This window comes from Pipistrellus kuhlii, unplaced genomic scaffold (assembly GCF_014108245.1).
Source record: "Pipistrellus kuhlii isolate mPipKuh1 unplaced genomic scaffold, mPipKuh1.p scaffold_m20_p_19, whole genome shotgun sequence".
Lineage (NCBI taxonomy): Eukaryota > Metazoa > Chordata > Mammalia > Chiroptera > Vespertilionidae > Pipistrellus > Pipistrellus kuhlii.
The window spans coordinates 14,941,510-14,951,018 of record NW_023425504.1 but is presented as its reverse complement, the minus strand read 5'-3'; the positions used below and the strand labels follow the sequence as shown (position 1 = coordinate 14,951,018).

Here is a 9,509-nt window from a genome sequence, read left to right as displayed (position 1 = left end):
TTACCTGATCTTCAGTTCTAAATGATAGCTTTGCTGGGTAAAGTAATCTTGGTTGTAGGTTCTGGCTATTCATCACTTTGAATATTTCTTGCCACTCCCTTCTGGCCTGCATAATTTCTTTTGAGAAATCAGCTGACAATCATATGATTACTTTCTTGTATAATAGGTAACTAACTGTTTTTCTCTTGCTGCTTTTAATATTATCTCTTTGTCTTTTGCCCTTGGCATTTTAATTATGATGTGTCTTGGTGTGGTCCTCTTTGGATTCCTCATGTTTGGGGATCTTTGCACTTCCTGGACTGTAAGTCCATTTCTTTCACCAGGTAGGGGGAGTTTTCTGTCATTATTTCTTCAAATAGGTTTTCAATACAGTGGTGCCTCGCATAAAGAACGCCTCACACAGCGAACGCTGCACACAACGAACTTCATTTCATGATTCATACAACGAACTTCGTTTCACACAACTAAGTCGCCCGAGCTTCCACGACCGCTTTGCCCGAGCTTCCACGACTGCTTCGCCTGAGCTTCCACGATCGCTGCCGATGTATTGCATCCTTCTGCGCAGGCACTGCAGGCAGTCGTTAGTCACTGCGCTTAACTTAAGCACGTATCGCAGCAATCGTTCTTAATTACGAATTAAATCACGCACGTATCACGGCAGTCGTCCTTTTAAGTTAAACTCAGTATTTTTTTTATATCATGGCTTCTAAAAAAAGCAGGAAGGTGATTTCTGTTGAAATGAAACAGGAAATAATTAGAAGGAGTGAATGTGGGGTAAAACAGTGTGACCTCGTCAAAGAGTTTGGCCTCAGCAAGACCACCATTTTCACCATTTTGACAAATAAGGATGCAATCAAATCAGCCAAAGTAGCCAAAGGAGTATCAAAACTATTTCATGAAAAACATAGGTCTTCAATCCACGAGGAAATGGAGAAGCTATTAGCGATTTGGATTAAGGACAGGCAGGTGAAAGGTGACGTAACAACCCAAGATATTATCTGTCACAAAGCCAAGAGAATTTATGACGATCTAAAGAAAAACGTCCCTGGAAGTAGCAGCAATCAAGATAATGAAGAAGAATTCAAAGCCAGCAGGGGGTGGTTTTTTAGATTTAAGAAAAGGTGTGGAATCCACAGCGTTACTATGCATGGTGAGGCTGGCAGTGCTGACAAGAAAGAAGCAGAAAAGTTCTCTATTAACTTTCAAAAATGTATTAAGGATGAAGGATACTGCCCACAACAAGTGTTCAATGCCGATGAAACGGGTCTTTTCTGGAAAAGAATGCCGAGCAGAACCTTCATTACAAAAGAGGAGAAGAAATTGCCAGGACACAAAGCCATGAAGGACAGACTTACCCTTATGTTTTCGTCTAATGCCAGCGGAGACCTCAAGATCAAACCTCTATTGGTTTATCACTCTGAAAATCCAAGAATTTTCAAGAAAAATAAGGTTATAAAGTCCAAACTGCCCGTCCATTGGAAGTCCAATCAAAAAGCGTGGGTGACCCAAGTTATCTTCAACGAATGGATTCTGGAAACTTTTGCTCCTGCCGTGAAGAAATTCTTGCTGGAAAAAGAACTGCCGCTCAAAGCCCTTCTGATACTTGACAATGCCCCTTCTCACCCAAAAGACCTAGAGGAAATATTGCAGGAAAATTATCCTTTTATCAAGGTGCAGTATTTGCCACCAAACACCACATCCATTCTTCAGCCAATGGATCAGCAAGTTATTGCGAACTTTAAAAAACTCTACACTAGAGCCCTCTTTAACAAGGTGTTTGAAGAATGCGAGTTTGGTGGAGACAATATGACTGTCCGAAAGTTTTGGAAGGAGAAATTTGATGTCCTTATGGCAATACGACTTATACAGAAGGCCTGGGAAGAAGTGTCACAAAGGACCCTCATTTCTGCTTGGAAGATGCTTGTGCCTTCGTGGACCCAGGAAGAAGCAGTAGTTGATGACACAGAAGTGGTGAAGGACATCATCACAGTGGCCCAAAGGTTGGAATTAGAGGTAGAGGAAGAGGATGTAGAGGAGCTTATTGAGGAACACGAAGAAGAGCTGACAACTGAAGAGCTCTAAGCACTTCTGGTCCAGCAACAGGACAATGCTCAAAGGGAAGCGTCATCTGATAACAAGGAGCAACAATCAAGCAATCAACCAATCCCAACTGCTGACATCAAGAACATCCTGGTCAAATGGAAAGCAGTCCAGGAGTTTACCAATGCCCACTATCCGGATTCAGCTGAAGCAAACAGGATCAACGATCTTTACTCCGATACTCTTGTCCGTTATTTCCGGCAGATGTTGGAGAAAAGAGAAAAACAAACGACTTTGGACAGGTTTTTCATGAAACCATCGGCCAAAAAGCAGAAAATGGATGAAGATGTGCAAGATTCGGTAGACTCTACTTTGTCTTAAAATTAAAAAAATGTGTGTTTTTTTTTTTTTAAATTATGTTTTTAGATGTATCTAAATAAAAATAATAACAAAAAATTTATCTTTTTTTATGTCATCTTAGCATATTTTATGCTACAGAACGAATTATTTTTTTTAACATGTATTGTTATGGGAAAACGCGTTTCACATAACGAACTTTTCGCATAACAAACTTGCTCCTGGAACGAATTAAGTTCGTTGTGTGAGGCACCACTGTATCTTGCTCTCTCTCTCCTTCTGGTACCCCCATAAATTGAATGTTGGTACATCTGAAGTTGTCCCACAGGCTCCTTGCACTATCTTCATATTTTTTAATTCTTTTTCTTTTTTCTTTTTGCTCTTCCTGTTGGGTGTTTTTTGCTTCATCATATTTCAAATCATTGGCATGATTCTTGGGATCCTCTACTCTACTATAGAATCTCTGAATATTATTCTTTATTTCAGTCAGTGTATACTTAATTTCTGACTGTCCTTTTCTGTTTTATTGTTTGGTTTTGTTTGTTTTTTTATTGTTTTTTTTTACATTTTGACTAAGATCCTTGAAGATCTCACTACATTCCTTGGAGGTTTCTAGAAGATTCTTGAGTAACCTTATAACTGGTTTTGAACTCTATATCCAGTAGTTTGCTTTCTTCTATTTCTTTTATTTGTGACAAGTTTCTTTGTCTCCCACATTTTGTATGCTTCCCTGTGTTTGTTTCTATGTATTGGGTAGCTGCTAAGTCTCCTTAAGTTGATAGAGTGGCCTCGTATGGTATGTCCTATAGGGCCTAGTGGCTCAGCCACCCCAATCACTTGAAGTGGACACCCTTGGTGCATCCCCTTGTGGGATATGTGCACAGTCCTGTTGTAGTTGAGCCTTGATTGCTGTTGGTATCACTGGGATGAATTGAACTCCAGGCCCAATGGCTGAGAGGACCAGCTGTGTCTATATTGGAAAAGCTGCTGTGCAGGAGAAACCTTTATGGGGAAGAACTTGCTTCAGTGGGACTTTGGTGTTCACTGAGTCTTCCCCTTAAGTGTGTCACTTATGGATGTGAAGAGTTGTAATCTGGTATTGTCTCACACTGACCACTGGGTTCACTGGCTCTTGGATCTCCAAGGAGGTGCAAAGTCAGCCACTGCCTGGGGCCACCCAGCAGGAGCTACAGAGAGATCTGCAGATTCTTCCTCTTTGTATGGGGTTTGGAAGTGCCCAGATGAGGCCCATCTGTGGAGCAAGGCAGGCTGCTGCAGTGCTGGCCTTTGCCTTCTTTGATGGCTTTGGGGCATCCTGACCCAGCTGTAGTTTGATAGGTTTTAGGCAGAGAAGGGACCAGCCATTCATATGCAAAAGCAGCTGCACACAGCTTGGATGGGTTTGTAAATTGGGAGGGGTGGGGTCTCAGGGAATGTCCAGGACTGAGCAAACAGAAATAGCTGCCTGTCAGCCCTGTACAGGGGAGGTCTCAGCTCAGGAACAATGACCATTGTGAGCACCTAAGTCTTGAAGAGAGCCACCCTTGTGTTCCTGCCCCAATGCCAGACAGTACAGTTTCTCACTGTATATTGTCTGGGTCCCCAAAAGTCTCACCCAGCACTGGAGCTCAGAGTAAGCAGGAGCTTGTATCTCCCTCCCAATAAAAAAGTGGCACACCTGAGTGCCAGACCGTTCTGTGCCTCCACATCTTCACACCTCCTACCAGTCTCAATGAGCTTCCTTCCTCTTTTTTTTTTTCTTTATTTTTTGTTTTGTTTTTTCTTACAACATATTCTTTTATTTCAACATTTTCCTGTTTGGAAAACTGTCTCCATGGGTACGGGCATGTCTAGAATGTTATAAACAGAACAAGGACTGCCTCCAATGGGCTTTGACTCCCACCATGCTAGGTAGGCCCCAGGTCAGAAAGCACAGAATGGCCTGTTTCTCAGGTATTGGATCCTGCTTCCAGAAAGGGGTTGGGGGGTCATTGGCCTTGATCCATAAGGAACTCAGCCCTGGGTGATGCTCCAATGGAGAAGCCATGCTTGGTAAAGAAGCACATGTCTCAGCCCAGGCCACAGCCCATCCAGGATGGAGTGAGAGCCCCAGTGAGGCTGGTGTCTACAAACTCTGGCCAAGTATTCAGAGGCCACATCAAAGGTAAGCAGGGATGGACAGGCTGTGCAGGGACTGAACCTGAGTTTATTTGGGTGAATTAATCAACCACTTCTGCTGTAGAGTGAACTTATGAGGTCCAAAATAGGCTCTTCCAGATTGAAGTTCTCTCCCAAGTAAAGGAGTCAGTATACCCTTAACATAACTGCTAGAAGGCATCCTCTCTACAAGCTTAGGTCTCCAGATAAGTGACATTAGTATTAGCCAAGAAACTGGAAGCAAAAATCCACAAAGGAGTTTTTACACTTGTAAATTTGCCCATGACAGCAGCCTGGAAGTACACAGGGGCTCATCTGCTCCCTGGATGTTAACTGATGGTGACCCATCCACAGGTCACATAGCTCAGCTGCCTTCCCTTAAATACTTCCAGCAGCTGGCAGGCCAGGACTTGGTCTTAACTTTCATTAGTTTTGTATAAACTTGCTGTTAGCATGGACTAACCAACAGGGAAGTTTTTATCTCTTTATTCTTAAATATAAACTATCTTATCTACTAAAGAGGGAATATGCTATTTGACTTACCTTCCCTCAAAGGTGGCAGTGCCCACAGCCAATAAGGAGGGAATATATAAATTGACTGCCCTGCCCTCAAAGATGGTGACAGCCACAGCCAATAAGGAGGAAATGTGCTAATTGACTGCCACACCCTCAAATATGGTGGTGCCCACAGCCACAGATGGCAGCTTCCAGTCCCCTCAGCCTTGCTGGGATGGAAGGCCTGAAGCAAGACCAGGCCTGCCTCCAGGCAGACCCAGCTGCTCTGTGTGCTTGCCTCTGGAGTCTTCCAGTCCCTTCAGCCCCCCAGCCACTCAGTGCCAGCCCAATGTGCAGGCAAGCCTTGGATGGTGGCTACCCAGCTTCCCAGGACCAGCCCAAGGAACAAGCAAGCCTCACTTTGTGGCTTCCCAGCTGCCCAGGGCTGCCCGAGGCTCAGGTAACCAGAGCAAGCCGAGGCTGGCACCTCTGGAAGTGGTAGCAGCAGAAGTGTGATGGGGTGTCTCCTTCCCCTGATCATCAGGTTACCTTCTGCTCCTGACCTCTCTCCCAATTGTCAGAGAGGGCAGGCTTGTCTGAAGGACCCCCCTCCAGTGTATGAATTTTCATGCACTGGCCCTCTAGTCCTATATAATAAAAGGCTAATATGCAAATTGACCGAACAGTGGAACGACTGGTTGCCATGATGTGCACTGACCACCAGGGGGAAGATGCTCAATGTAGGAGCCACCCCCTCATTGTCAGTGCACTCCCTCATGGGGAGCACCACTCAGCCAGAAGCTGGGCTCACAGCTAGCAAGTGCAGCAGTTGCAGGAGCCTCTCCTGCCTCTGCAGCAGCACTATGGACCCCTTGGGGGATATCTGACTGTTGGCTTAGGGTGTAGGTTGGGCTGAGGGACCGCCCCCCCCCCCATGCATGGTTGTTATGTACCAGGCCTCTAGTGATATATTGATATATGTTAATAGTATATATGGTATAAAAATGGAAATATAGAAAGTTTCATTAAGATTAAAGACAGTAGGGACTAACAGTTTAAAATCAGCCTCATACTAACAACTAGAGTATTGCAGGATATGTGGGCTTCTCCACTCTCTGAATGATGGGCAAGACTGAGTGCAGAGTTCTTTCATTAGTTGGTCTCACTTGGCAGGACCTCCTTCCTTCCCTACAGACAGGAAGTCAGCCATCAGGTAACCCAGCACCTGCACATGTACACACATCCAAGGGGACCCAGGACCAAAGGAAGCATTTGGCCTTGCAAGACCCAAAAAGAAATATCTAGAGAGTGTATTTTTAATGTATGTCTCTCTCTCCTCCCCTTCCCACTCCTCCCCTCCCTTTCCTTTCTCTTCCCTCCTCTCTGTTTTGCTTTTCTTTAAGTTGTGTTTCTGGTGAGTACTTCAGTGGCATCTTACAAAAGATGTGCCCTTTGACAACTGTCAGGTGGGAACCACTTGTCAGGCAACCTGTTTACCAGGTGATGGTGATACATCATCTACCACCCAGCCTCCTCATCAGAGTGGAGACTGCCACCTGGTTTTCCAGCCTGGAGAGGAACAAGTCCCAGCTCTTGGCCAGCCAAATCATAAACAGCCCCACAAAGAAGCCATTGATCTGGCCCATACCGTCATTTCTCCCCATAGCTAGGAGGAACGTCAGTGCACCTGGTTTATAGGCTTTGAAGGGCCTCTGTTTCATAGAGTTGACAATATTGGCCATTTTGATGTTGGTGTGGAGGTCAGCATGATAGGCCATCTTGGGCTCCTTCACATTGGCACAGTCGCTGATGGTGTAGATGTGGCTGTAGTCCTCCACCTGCAGATACTCGTTCACCCTCAGGGCACCATTGCTGGCCAGTCCAATATCAAATTCATGGTTTTAGGCAAAGCTTTTGATCTTGATACCATTGCAGACCATCACCAGGTGCCTTTGTCCTTCTGTACACTGGCACACTAGCGATACTCATTGAAAGACAACTCTGCCATGTTGCTCACTCAACAGCAGCTGCATTCATTTCTGGAGCAGAATCTCCTTCGCCTCCTGCCAGGCACAGAGCAGGAGCTCCTTGTCAGCCAGGGCCATTTGGGAATGAGTAAGAGTGACCTCTTTCTCTGGGTACTCAGTTTTAATCTCCACTCCAGTAGAGCCTCCATCCACCAACATGATGGACTGTGAGCACTGGACCTGCTTCACCATGTTCTCATAGGCCTGAATAGCATTCTGTTGGCTGAAAATCTGGCTCAACTTGCTGGAGAAGAACCTAGTGCTGCTCATGGCCAGGATAAGATGTGAGAAGGGCAGTGCCTTGCCTTTCTCCAGCAGCACTGTCTGATTCTTCAGATCAACCTCAAGCACCATGCCCTACTGGGAGCTATTCTTGAAGCTCTTTGAGTAGGAAATGAATGTCTTTTTGGCAAACCCGCTCTCCTTGGAGGCTCCAAGGCCTGCCACACTGTGGTGGAAGGAGTCCTTCATGTCCACCAACGTGAAGGAGATATTCAGTGTCTGCAACTGGCTGGTAGCCATTATCCCACCCAAACCCCCACCTACAATCACCACATGAATACCTTTCACTTCCATGGAGACCTGGGAGCCCATCTCCAGCCCCCCTCACCTCAGGCCATTGTGTTTCTCAAGCCCCAGTAGGTCCATGTTCCAGGAGTCTGCAGGCCCTACAGGTGCCAGGCAGTCCAAGAATACGCCTCCCCATTGAACTTTCTTCTTTACCTCTCTACCCTGTTTCCCCGAAAATAAGACAGTGTCTTATATTAATTTTTGCTCCCAAAGATGCACTAGGCCTTATTTTCAGGGGATGTCTTATTTTTCCATGAAGAAGAATACAGTACACATTTATTGTTAAATGAAAATAAAGGAAATTTATTACCTGTATATGGTACGGTAGTACGGTAGTTGTCAACACAAACCAGACAAACTGTGAATTTTACAGTATCAAGAATTTACTCATTTATTCAATGACAATCATGTCATCATCTTCTGGAACATCATCATAACAATCCAATTCCTGAATTTCCTGGTGAATTTCTTGTGACTCCATTTCTTTCAGAATCAGTGGACCAAATCTCTCATGTTTAGCAATAGCATTGTCTTTAAATGAGTACTTCTTGTCAAGGTAGCCTGCTCACAGTGCATTTGCAATGCAACTGTCAGTGATTTTCTCCCATGAATTCTTCACCCAAGTCACAATTTCTTGCAGTTTAGGTTCCACAAAGTTTCAACGCTGATTTCTCTCCATTCTATTTTCAATGTAGTCATTAATTTCCATGCACAAATTGTCTTTGAATGGCTTGTTTATTGCAATATCAAGAGTCTGGAGATAGCCGAGACCGGTTTGGCTCAATGGATAGAGCGTCGGCTTGGGGACTGAAGGGTCCCGGGTTCGATTCCGGTCAAGAGCATGTACCTTGGTTGCGGGCATATCCCCAGTAGGGGGTGTGCAAGAGGCAGCTGATCGATGACTCTCTCTCATTGATGTTTCTAACTCTCTATCTCTCTCCCTTCCTCTCTGTACAAAATCGATAAAATATATTAAAAAAAAAAAAAGAGTCTGGAGATAGGCCATCATTCCTGTGGGAATCATTATCTGATCTATTTTTCTTTCTTGAAGAAATGTCTTCATGTCTTTAGCGCTGTGAGTGCTGGCTGCATCCCATACTAGCAGACCTCTTTGGCTCCCTCGCATAACAAGCGGCAACATTAAATCGACCCACTTCCTTTTAAATGCTTGTGTGGCCCAGGCTTTTTCAGTTTTAAGAATAAAAACACCAAAAACACATTCAATCTTTTCCTTCTTGCCCTTAGAAATGATTAAAGGTGGGATTTTACTGTCATCCAGACGAATTGCCAAAACACAGGAAACATGTGCACTTTCGTAAGCAGTGGAGGGAATGTACACTAAGGAGGCACCCTGCTGTTCAATTGTTGTTTGAGATGATTGGCCCATAAACACTGCAGTTTCATTCATAGCAATCATGTTGGAAAGATTGTATTTAGAGAAGTCAGCATCATCAATAAAGGACTTGAATGCAAGTGCTCGCTTAATAACTTGAGTATCTTCCAACCTAAGCAATGTTGTACCAGTAGATCTTAAAGAAAGTTCACTTTGCTGAAGGAAATTATCCAGCCAGTGTTGTGATGCTTTGAAGTCTTCGGGGGCTATGTCAAACTGTGGTGCCATTGCAAGGGCAAATTCTTGAATCTGAGCCCTATTCACAACCAAAGCCTTTGTCTTTGCAGAAAGCAGTAAGATTTTGGCCCCAAGAGTCTTCCACAATTCCTTTCTTGTACTCCACGGAGTAGCTTTTTCTTTTTGCACTCATTTCTAGGGGTAAAAAAAAGGAATTGGGGTATTAAGGTGGGGGGAGGGGGATCACTTAAAATGACACAGGGGGATCAGAGGGGGGAATCAAAATGGCACAG

The 9,509-nt window shown here is 44.6% G+C and overlaps 1 pseudogene; it reads right to left on the bottom strand.

The window, feature by feature from the left end:
• Positions 1-6,563: 6,563 nt before the first annotated feature.
• Positions 6,564-7,670, bottom strand: LOC118721955 (annotated as a pseudogene).
• Positions 7,671-9,509: the final 1,839 nt, after the last annotated feature.